This window comes from Pseudorca crassidens, chromosome 13 (assembly GCF_039906515.1).
Source record: "Pseudorca crassidens isolate mPseCra1 chromosome 13, mPseCra1.hap1, whole genome shotgun sequence".
NCBI lineage: Eukaryota > Metazoa > Chordata > Mammalia > Artiodactyla > Delphinidae > Pseudorca > Pseudorca crassidens.
The window spans coordinates 16,301,801-16,314,400 of NC_090308.1; positions in this window are offsets into that span (position 1 = coordinate 16,301,801).

The window sequence follows — 12,600 nt, forward strand, 5'->3', positions numbered from 1 at the left end:
CCTGAGCATTACATACGTGTGTGTAGCACAGAAGGGTCCTAGTAAAGTGCTTTGTGCAGGCAAATACTTAGATGACGTTTGCGGAATGAAAACATTCCAGTCCTAACTCCCCAGCTTTTGGAAACTCTCTTTAATTGCTATCAATTTCTTATGACTTTCTTCTCTAGTGTTTTGTAGCCAGGGCAGCACAGAAGCTCCATAGAGCTCTATCACCCTGTAACGATGTTTTATAATAGCTTTGTTCTTTCACAGAACTTCTCTTCCCGGCCTACTCAAGGGAAGGAAACTAGGACATTTATCAAACTGTCACTCTAATATTATCTCTGAAAAAAACAATTTGCCCTGGCTCACCAAGCTGAACATAGCAAATTGTACATTTAAGAGATTACAATGAAACCTTGCAATTGCACTTTTTAATAGTGATGATGGGCCACAACTGACATGAACAAGCACCACTAGGTGCCTGGCACTATTCTAAGCATTTCACTCGTCAACTCTTCTCAACAACCTTATGAGGTGGATACTATAATTATGCCCTTTTTCTAGATGAGGAAACAGATTCAAAGAGGTCAAGAAAGTTGCCTCAAGTTAATGGTAATTGGTGAAGCTGGGATTCGAACCAGGGCAATCTGATCCAGAACTGGCATGCTTAACCATTGAGCTACACTAAAATTCATTATGATTTTGGCCAAAGAATTTAGTGACATTGATCCAATCCAAAGAACTCTCAGTTTTAATAGATTGAATGAAACTCCTGAAAGGACGATTTCACTACACGTCACTTCTCTCTCTCCCAGTTGGATCTCAGAGTTGCACATCGGCTTGCCTAGTCTTACTATGGCCTGGTCAATATTTTTCTATTTTATTTAGAAGAACTTGTAGACTAGTTCTTTGCAAACTCCCTTTGCATACTTCATAGAATGCATCTTGCTTGCACACCAGTCATGAGCCCACAGTGCTGAGTGCATAGTTGGGCCGGCAAAGAAAATGGCTACACCATAGGAACCGTCTGTCATTCTATCCATCTGCTGCCCTAGAGGGATCTTAAAATGGGTTCAATTCACCTTTAAAATCCGTCACTCTATGAGGGGCTTGTAACACTTGGCAGCCCTGGAAGGCTGCCTGAGAAACAGGACTGCTATTCGGACTACTGGTGTCCAGCTGTAAGTCTTTTCAGAGGGAAACAAGCCATCCATTCATCAGGCCCTTGTCAAATTTTCCTTCCCCACCAGCCCTCCCAGCCAAGGAGGAGAGTACCTGGAGGAATGGCTTCTGGATTTTTGTTGTTTCTAACGTGAGGTTTGTTTTTTATTTTTTAAATTGTCTACTCTTTTTTTTTTCCTGCTCAACCCTCTTCTGCTCCAACTCCCCAACCCTACAACTTTCTCCTCTCTTAGCTTTTCCTTCTTCAGCCCTAAAGCTAGGGGGGTTGGGAATAAGTGCATATTTATAATCTAGGAATTTTAAATCAGTTAGTGAGGCGACCATTTACAATTTATCACCCAAACCAGGACACTTTTGAGAATGAAAAGCCCAGACACGTGATCACCGTTTTAACTTTAGCTCCATTGCACAGCACCAAAAGGGCATTTATTTTATTTTATAGTTTTGAAATTCATGTTTATTGAGGTAACATTGATTTATAACCTTATATGTTTCTTTTCTTAAAATCAATTCTATTTATTTATTTATTCATTTGGCTGCGTCAGGTCTTAGTTGCATCACGCAGGATCTTCGTTGTGGCATGCGGGATCTTTAGCTGCAGCGGGCGGGCTTCTCTCTAGTTGTGGTGTGTGGGCTCCAGAGCGCGCAGGCTCAGTAGTTGCAGCGCGTAGCCTTAGTTGTTCCACAGCACGTGGAATCTTAGTTCCCCAACCAGGGATCAAACCCACGTCTCCTGCATTGGAAGGCAGATTCTTAACCACTGGACCACCAGGGAAGTCCTCATATAAGTTTCGTGTGTACAGCATTGTGTTTCTACTTCTGTATAACCTACAGTATGCTTACCACCAAAAATTTAGTTTCCATCCATCACCATACAGTTGATCCCTTTTACCCATTTCACCCTCCCCCCCACCACCCCTTCCCCTCTGGTAAACACTACCGTGTTTTTTTGTATCTAAGTGTTTATTTTTGTTGGGTTTGGTTTGTTTCTTATTTATTAGTTTTTTATATTCCACATATGAGCAAAATCCTATGGTATTTGTCTTTCTCCACCTGACTTATTTCACTTAGCATAATACCCTCAAAGTCCATCTATGTTGTTGCAGATGGCAAGATTTCATCTTTCGTATAGCTGAGTAGTATTCCAGTGTGTGTGTGTGTGTGTGTGTGTGTGTGTACACATCTTCTTTATCCATTCATCCTCTGATGGGCACTTAGGTTGTTCCCGTATATTGGCTACTGTAAATAATGCTGTGATGAACATAGGGGTGCATACGTATTTTCCAATGAGTGTTTTTGTCTTTGGATAAATATCCAGAAATGGGCTAGCTGGATCATATGACAGTTCTAGTCTTAATTTCTTGAGGAATTCCCATACTGTTTTCCACAGTGGCTGCACAAATTCACATTCGTACCAACAGTGTATGAGGGTTCCCTTTTCTCCACATCCTTGCCAATGCTTGTTATTTATTGTCTTTTTGATTATAGCTAATCTAACAGGCATGAGGTGGTATCTCATTGTGGTTTTGATGTGCATTTCCCTAATAATTAGTGATGTTGAACATCCCAAAAGAGCATTTAAATGCTCACCAGGGAGCAGCTGGAAATAACAGCATCACCCTTTCTTGGCTGTTGACTCGACTGCCTGATTGTGTTCAAGGTCAGCGCCTTGTCAATGGGGATTAAAACAGGACAGAGTGTTCTTTTTTTTTCTTACTGAATCTTCAGTCTATAATGATTCCTTTTTGTTCCAGTTCTTTATTTTTCAGAAAGGTCACAGTCTCAGCATTCAAATAGTTTAGCCTATTAGGTCTCTAGTTTGAATGTGAAAGTTATATTTTAAAATTTCAATTCAAATATGCAGGGGATTTTTTTTTCATTTCAAATCCCATCTAGGCTGTGAAACTTAGTTTAAAATAAACGTACAGTTAAGCTCCTTAACTATTCTTTGGGATCGATGTTATCAGATCAAGAATATCCTACATATGTAAAGAGTTCTGTATAATTGTGTATATTCTCATTTGATACCCACACTAAAGCTGTGAGATGGGTGGCAGCGTTGAACCTTGTTTTGAACACAGAACATGCCACTTTGGGTTGGAATCAAATTACGGCAACAAAAAACATTGGGGCATGAAGAATCAATAGTGTCAAACAGAGATTAACTGTCCAATGTTTTCATACTTCTGGTTCAAGTCTAAACACATAGTTACATCATTCTAAAAGCTATATTTGCTCTTGTTTTTTGTTTTTGCTTGTTATTTGTTCCTGAGAAATCATGCCATGGTGACTAGCAAATGGTTTTAATTGTAAACTATAGCCACCCTCCCCCCATATCTTTGCCAGCAGAGCCCACCTCTACTTAATACTGAAAAGGCTGGCTTTCCCAGCTTCCCTTGTAGCCAAGGGCATCTAAGTAAATTCCCGTGGGCCTCTAATTAAATCTTAGTGAATTCAGCCAGAAGGGAAGTCTTCCCTGGAGCTTCTGGGGACAGTCTTCCTCTTTGATAAAAAGAGCCATACAAGGGAAAATCAGTGACTCTTCTTCTTGGAAACAAGCTGAGCAGCCGCAGTTCTCTTGCTTCCATGACGGGACAAGCCTGAGGACAAATGCCTGCACGCTGTAGGTAGCAGGACGTCATCAGCTGGGCTGTTTTCCGTCTTAAACTGCTAAACCGATGTTGGAACTACCAGCCTCTGGGCTTCTTCTTATATGAAAAAATTGTCTTTGTGTTCTTTCTCTAAGCCAAATTTAGCACACTGTTACTTGCATTTGGGCATCCTTAACGATTCCCCGTATAAATGGTACTGCCATAGTTCACTATCAGACTTATCCCCTTTTTTGTTACATTCCTTTCACTCTCTTGGAATTAAATATCTAGATAATAAAACTTCCCTATACACACAATTTTTAAAAATCAATAGATGCCCTTATTATAATGTAAAGGAGGACTATTAAATAATTTAAAAGAAGAATATGCATTTAAATGTGTAAAGGATTGGGCACAGCTATGCTAGAAGACATGAGGATGGAGTCAGAGCTTGTAGGTCTGTGTAGGATCGCCATGAATGAAACAGCTCTCACGTGCAGCCAGTTGTGCTGTGCTGGTGACTCAAATCTCTTCAGAGGTGTAGACGCTGGTATCGAGATTTTTCAAAGGTGAACAATTCTTAGTGACGCTCCAAACCAAGCAATGTACAATCTTACATTGACTTGCGTGGTAGCCTCATTCTTGGAAAATTCGGTGTACATTCAAACGTTGCAAAAGATTACTTTGTGTTATCTAACACTGAGCTGACATCGAGGCTCGCAGAATTATAAACATGTTTTCACCTACATGAATACCTCATGGCACATGTGGAGGTCATGTGAGATTTTGGACAATTCTTTGCTATGTAAGATTTGCTTGCACATTGCAAAATGTCTGGAGTCCCTCCCAATTAACACTGATAGGCATCCCTAATAATCGTGGCAAGCAAAAAGTACCCCCATAAATTTTCAAATCACCCTCTGGGGCAGTTTTGTTACCTTCCCCCTCACCGCAGAGGACAGCGGACCACAGAGACCAAACTGGTCTGGGGCAGGTGCCTCGGGTCACTGACTCTGCATAAGTGTGAGAAGCACCCCTGCTCCCCACTCTGCAAGTTGTAGCAATGCTCTGTTTCTTTGGGTGAGGGTCTGGACAGGTGGAGAGAAAGCACAGAAACTATTGGTCAACGGGACACCCTTTCTTAGCACATGTGCATTTTTTCCCTGACCATTTATTGAGCTCCCACTGCATGCAAGGAGCTGTGGTCACTTCTGTTAGGCACAGGGCCAACCACGATTTCCTTCCTGCCCTCAAGGAGGTAGGAGTCTGAAGTAGAAACTGAGAAAAGTATCCAATTAAGATGGAACAGAGGTTCTTAGTCTGGGATCCAGGAATGTACTTCAGTGGATCCTTTAATCTCTTGACAATGCAGATGAGTGCATGTATCTGTGTGTGTGTGTGTGTGTGTGTGTGTGTGTGTGTGTGTTCTCTCATGCATTTTTTTTCTGGGTAGAGGGTGTTTAGGTTTAATCATATTCTCAAAGCACTCCAGGAAACTGTAAAGGTTACAGATTTTTGCATGGGGAAGGCCTGATAAGTAAATACTATCCTATTTGATGGGTTTTCACCAGTTGCCTCTGCTCAAAATACCTCTGACTCAGATACGTCTTTCACTGAAATTCCACAGGTAGACATTCATTTTGAACAGCTGAAGAGCTAGCATGGGTCTCTGTGAGCAACATCTTTCCAACAGTATTCAGCAAATATTTATTGGGACTAGGGACCCAGCCGTGAGTGGAACAGAGCTGCCAGTCCTGTGGACGACGTGGACTGGGGGAGGGATGCCGGGACAGCAGAAGTGCAGGATCTTTCGGGAACCGAGTGGGGTCCACTCCAGGGCAGCAGAGAAGTTCTTAGGAGATAACAAGCCAGCCTGGGCAGCTAACGCCCTGCATGGATGTGTACCAGCCAGCTGTCCCACGTGGACGAAGAGTCCTGGTCAAGAAGGAGGTCGCGTTGGGTCTTCGGACACGGCGAGGCAGGGAGGTAGACAGCCTCCACCAGCATCAGGCCTCAGCTGTCTCACAGTTTTGCTTGGGTCAGCCACTCGGTGAACAGGTCGGGCCTCGTCGGATGACTCTGATAACAGGACCTGCATTTCGGTGCATATTTAAAATTCCAACTTATCTGGGCTATCGCTATTTGTTGCAAGAGTGTGTTTGGGAAGCAGACTGCAGACTCTCTGGGCTGGAGAATGAGGGGGAGGGTGGTTTTTAACTGGTAAACTATGTGCTGACTATAACCGTGCTGAAAAGCAGTGTGGTTTCTATGGGGTTCATTCTGGAACTAGTACATTTCAGTTTCCCCCTGGAACGGAGCCTCTGCCGAAAAGAAAACATACCTTGGCTTTGAAAATGCAAAACGCTCTCCCTCTGCAGCTCTGAGCAGTTCTCTACCGGGAGGGTTAACTTGTCCTAAGGCCGTCTTGTCTTTGGAAACCCCTAAGGAGTAAAACACAGATCCTTCTATGCTTTCCCTTCCTTTACTAAAAAGGAACAGGAATAACTGCCAATTCGGTAGGCTCCTTGCGCTTTTGTGCATTTCAAAGGCATTTGCTGTTTGGGATTTGGAAGAAAATCATGAGAAATGAGACTCTCTTGCTGTGTTGGCTGGAAGCAGGCTCATTGTTTGCAGAGAGAGCTGGTTTCCATGCTTTTGGACTAGAGACAGCTGCATTTTTTTTGTTTCAAGAGTAGTTTCTACTTGCAATGGGATCTAATAAACAGCCAAGGTAGTCGGTCTCCCACCAGCGAAAGGTCTCTAAGGTATTTGAAAACATCGTAATACGTTATCATTCACAATCAACTGTACATGTTTTTTAGTTATTACAAGTCACGCATTTCTCTCTGGATAGGCCGTCTTTGGCCCAAATTTCTGCTTTATAAGGGCAGCCAATCATGTTTCAGGCTCAGGGTCCTAGTCTTAAAAGTAAACACATTCCTCTCCTCTAAACTACAGGAGACTCGGGGGATGGTCTGGGCGAGGAGAGCAGGGCAGGAACCTGCAGTTTTCAAGGCCTGAGCACTAGCCCTGGGAGCAGCTGGTGGAGCTGAGACCATCACAGCTGTAAGGGGGTGAGAGGCCACCCCTCCTCATGGCGCTGGAGCAGGACCTGCCCTCACAGGAACCATAGGGTGCACTGCCCATGAACCAACACGTGGAAACTGCCTATTTTACTTTCTGTCACTAAAACAGGACACAGGACGAATTTTTGCTTCTTTTTTTTTTATGACATAGAAACAAGAACAAGTGTGCTAAAATGAAAAAAACAATTGTTTCTTGTCTTACTGGGACACTGGCTTGGAGCTAAGGAGGATCAGGTAATGAATTTAGCCATTTCCATGATTAGTAGCAGCAGTAAAGCAATATATCGGGTCCCCGATATCTAGAGTCGCGGGCTCAGCTCAGTGGATTGACCCTAAAGCTGGGGTCTCACTACCATGTCAACAACACACGTAGTCCTTACGGCCCTTTAGCAAAAACCTATATTCTTTTTAAACAGTGGAAATACATGACCACTCTTAAAACCACTAATATTGTCATAATTTTTTGTGTGTGTGTGTGGAATGTTAGAGTCTTTTCTCCCTTTCCTGAACTTACGGTTCTGGGTCATTTTTCATTGTGTTGGCTTTCTCATCATCTGCCCCCTTATATTGCTATTTGATTTTTCTTCTGTTTAGACCTTGCCTTCCCAACTGATTCATTAGTTCTTTGGGAGCAGAGACAATTGGATTTTTTAAATGTTCCTGTGTATCCTGTTTCCCCACATAGAATGGATTTCTGGGTCTCACTCAGGAACCCAAATGGGCCTGTGTTGGGATGTCTTTCCAATAACATTTTCTTCAAATAGAACTACAGATAACCTTTTCCCACATCCCTGCCTCTTCTCTAAGCATCATGGTTGCTGTGGGTGAGAGTTTTTTGAGGCTCACTTAACCACAAATTTCCCTCCAAATGTATAAAATTCAGAACAAAATCCATTGGATAGATTAACTAAAATTATACTAATGGTAGTTTAGAGTGGAGTTTGGGAAATTAAAGGAAAGGATGATACTTTAATCTGTGACGTAAGCATTGCAACATCTTATTTTTTGTAGCCACCGCCCATCCCCTTGGCAATAACAAGATCTCTCCCCTCTGCCGCTTGAATTTTCTCACTCTCAATTGAATAAACATTTGGCTCGGGAGCCATTATTTCTCTTCCATGGGGACCAATCTGAGAATAATAATAATAATAATAATAATAAGCATTTACTTTCAAGTAACAGAGCACCAAACCTTTCAGGGCCAGGCAGATATGGTCAGAGAAGTTTGACTCACACTCAGAAGAGCATTCCTGGGTGGAAGGAGAAACTCAAGAATGTGTCCTCTGGGGTGAGTGCCCCAGAGACCTGAGGCCCAAGCCCAGCCTTGCCCTTCTTCCAACAACCTCTGTAGCTTGGTTGACAAATGGGGACCAACACCAGGAACGTTGCCCCTAACTCAATTCAGTCTTATAAAATGATATGAAGTCACTTTGTCAAGTGCACTTTCAGGTCATCAATACTATTAAAAAAAAAATCATTGCAAATTCTGCAATGACACTTGAAAATGAGAGTGTTTCAATGTTGCTTTCATAAGGAAACTTCCATTTCTCAGGAATCTAAATACCTCTTACAGTGAGATACAGAGTTTTCTCCTTGGTGGTCTGCTGATGTGTGGAAGAGAAGCCTGCTGATGGGGGAGGGGCTGGGAGAGGGGAGGGGAGTGGAGGAGGGGCGGGAAGAGGAAACACCAGGAGGTGAGGGGGAGAATCTCTGAGTGGACGTGTTTCTCTGTGGGACTGATTGTTAGAAAGCAGCTTCCACAATGTGCTTTGAGGTGAGAACTGACTTTAGTCAACTCCCTGTTGTAATGTTGGCATATTTTGTACTTAAGGATGTTAAGTTATGACCCAGCAATCCCACTCCTGGGCATATACCCTGAGAAAACCATAATTCAAAAAGTCATGCACCACAATGTTCATTGCAGCTCTATTTACAATAGCCAGGACATGGAAGCAACATAAGTGTCCATCAACAGACGAATGGATAAAGGAGATGTGGCACATGTATACATGGAATATTACTCAGCCATAAAAAGAAATGAAATTGAGTTATTTGTAGTGAGGTGGACAGACCTAGAGTCTGTCATACTGAGTGAAGTAAGTCAGAAAGAGAAAAACAAATACCGTATGCTAACACATATATATGGAATCTAAAAAAAAAAAATGGTTCTGAAGAACCTAGGGGCAGGATGGGAATAAAGATGCAGACCTACTAGAGAATGGACTTGAGGACATGTCATTGGGGAAGGGTGAGCTGGGACGAAGTGAGAGAGTGGCATGGACATATATACAGTACCAAATGTAAAACAGATAGCTAGTGGGAAGCAGCCGCATAGCACAGGGAGATCAGCTCGGTGCTTTGTGACCACCTAGAGGGGTGGGATAGGGAGGGTGGGAGGGAGACACAAGAGGGAGGAGATATGGGGATATATGTATATGTATAGCTGATTCACTTTGTTATAAAACAGAAACTAACACACCATTGTAAAGCAATTATACTGCAATAAAGTTGTTTAAAAAAAAAAACTTACTGGCACCCAACCCAAATGACTGTCATAGAATAGACACTTTTCAATGCATTATTAAATATACAGAAAAAGTTTAGTATCTTGAAATAACTTGAATATACAAAGATGAAATAATATTTTTAAATTTTTAAACATGCATTGCTGTAGCATGTGAAAAAAAATTAGTTTTTACATTAGTACACGTTTATTGAATGTCTCCTAATGTCAGGCACGGAGTCCCCACCAGGAAGAGCCATGAGGAAAGGCACCTTACAGGCGCTCATAGGATACCTTGAGGAGCCAGACATGAGCACGAACCATGAGAGCAAGAGCCACGGAGCTAAGCAGATAGTTGATGAAATGAATAGACGATTAGCTAGACGGCTTCTTTCTTCAGTCATTTGGGATCAATGGGAGTTTGTTTTTGATCTCTGAGTTCTTCACACTGAAGATGGACGTAGACCCCCAGATCACTGAGGTCCTCGGTTAAACAGCACTTAGCTGAGCACACGGTGGTCAGAAATCCCAAGAATCTCCTCTGAATTTTCATTTTAAAGTGCTTCGTTCCTAAGATCTCAAAGGGGAGAAACATGCAACTTCTGGTCATTTTTCTCAGCCTGAGAATTAGGCTTCCTGAGTTCTGGGTAGTGTTGAGGTTTGTCCCAGATTTCCTGAATCACAGCCTCCAGTCTTCACACCAGCCCTAGGGCAGTTACATTACTAAGATGTTGACTTCTTTCCAGGAGTAACTCAAAAAGTACACGAAAAGATGGAGTGAGTTGACTTTTAAAAAGTTAAATGAAAGAAATCCTGCTTTTCAACCTAAGTACATTGCTGCTTAACTGTTAAGAACATCTAGATTTCCAGTCATAAAATGCTTGGTGACCTTCAGAAGTATGTTTTTTCCCCTAGTAGACAGTGATATTGTACTTGCTAAAGTTGGAATACACAGGTATTTCCAACGGCCGGCACCATTGCTTGTTCTTGTTCTGTGGTGTAACACAAAGTTTTTTTTTTTCCTTTCCCTTTGAAGAAGCTGTGCTGTTGAATTATTGATTTTATGCTTCATGCTTCTCCATCTCACCCACCACCTCCCTCTAAACATAAATCTGTGATGAAGCAGCTGATGTCTTTAACAAATAAGATCAACTGAAATTCTAGATGATTTGTAGTTAGTCCTAATTTCAGTTAGCTTTGTCTTTTGCAGAATAGCTTAGGTTATCACCTCGATAGCTAAACATACTGTTTTTGCCTTTAGCTTAACAAAGATTCTAACAAAGCCACTTATTAACCATTCCTTGGCTTCCCTAGAGCTTACCAAACTATAATACTGTTGAAAGACAACTTTCAACTCATGCATGGGTGTTTTACACTTCAAGTTCTTGAAAAACAACTTTCTTTTCCTCTTTTCATTCATTCATTCATTCATTCATGTGATGTGTCAGATTTCGCTGCTGGAGGTTTTATGACAGATGTCACTTACAGGCTCTAATGCTTCCAATATGCTGTAGGTTGAAAGTTAGTCACTCTTTTCAAAATTAGTGAATTTAGCATTCTTTTCTTTGTACTCCCCCTGCGCTCCAGCCTACTTTCTTTGAAGCAAAACTTCAAAGTTTTGTGTCAAGGAAACATGGGCTAAACATGGGCTAAATATCTGTAAGTTGACCTGTTGCTCTATGACTTCAAGGTTTCACTCGGTTTTGTCACACCTCCCACTCACCGTCCTCCACATCACAAGTCCTCCAAGGTTACGACTACTCAGAGGACCTTTTGCTGGCAGTGACACAGACATGTGGGTGGGGGAACCTCTAATTCAAAGAAATCATCAGACTTTGTTGTTACTGCCGAATTTACCAAGAAGGGATGGACAAGAGGGGCAGATGTGCCCAAGAAGAGAGACGTGAAACGGCCAAGAGAAGCGTCAAGGTGAAGGGAAAGAACGAGCCTCAGCCCCCACATCCCTGAGGGGCGAGCTGGGGGTGGAGGAGACTGGTACCTTTTAGGGCCCAAGAGCCCAACCCCAATTTCCTTCTAGGCCTAGGAGCCTGGCCTGCATCTTTGCTTGGCTGGATCTAGATTCCTGCTTTGGGTAAATACAGTTTATGTCCCCTAAATACAAGCTGGCTGCATGTTTTCTCTCCACGCTTTGGAATGTTACCAAAACTGAAAAAGAAAATCCCATAAATCTCTGCTCATCCAGATCTTTCTTGTTCTGAAAAGAAGCCCAGTCAAGCTCCCCATCCGGCATGACCTTCTCCAACTCCTCCACCCCACACTGAGTTCTCCCCTTGAGCCCCTGCAGATTCGGGGGCTGAACCATGAAATCCAGCCGTTAATCATCCTCCAGCTTAGAGGGGTTGTGAAGCTGGGAAATCCCAGGACCCCCGAGGCCAGGACACCTGGACAGCGAGTGGGTCTTGGTCCGACTCTGCTCCCTCCCACCTGGGTCAGTTTGTGTGGTCTCTGTTTCCTCATCCGGATCGTCAGAAACGTGGGCTACATATCTGTAGGTTGACTGTAAGTTGCTCTATGACTTCGAGCTCACACGTTGCTTTCTCATTGTTGCTGGTTTCGAGTACAAGAGCAGAAATTGTGTTTTATATTCTGCTTCCTCTTGCTCTCCATATGGTAACAGAGCTGGGTACGCAGCACTTTGTCTACTCATGAATTTAACGAGCATTTATTGAAGCTCTCCTGTACGTCAGGCACCGTGCTGGATGCCGTATAACTGGTACGTGAGACAGAGGCTCTGAGCAGCTTTAGAGCATTCAGTGAGCCTCATACTTCAGCATCTCCTGGAGGCTGTTTACACACAGATCGCTGGGTTGCACCTTCAGTTTCTGACCTAATAGGTCTGCAGCCCCCCGATTTGTATTTCTAACAAGTCGCCAGGTGATGCAGGTGTTGTTAGCGAAGAGAACCACCTTTGGAGCCCCGGTTTGTTCTCACAGCAGTTAGTGACAGCGCTATTTTACCCAGGTGTTATTTTAACAGCTGGCACCTGAGCTCCTCTTTAGGGAGAATCCGCCACTGCTTGAAAAAGCAGGCCTAGATGAGCCTGCTTGGATGGGGTGAGACCCGTTGGACGCCAGCCAGCACCAAGATATCAGGAAGAGGAAGTGACTCCTCAGGAGACAATGTGAAGAATGTGTGGGGCTTGCTCCGGAAGGGGAGGGGGAGGTGGATGGAGAGGGTGAGAAGGAGGGCAGGAGAAAAGGAGCAGGTGTGGGGCGTGGCCAGCACTCCCTGGAAG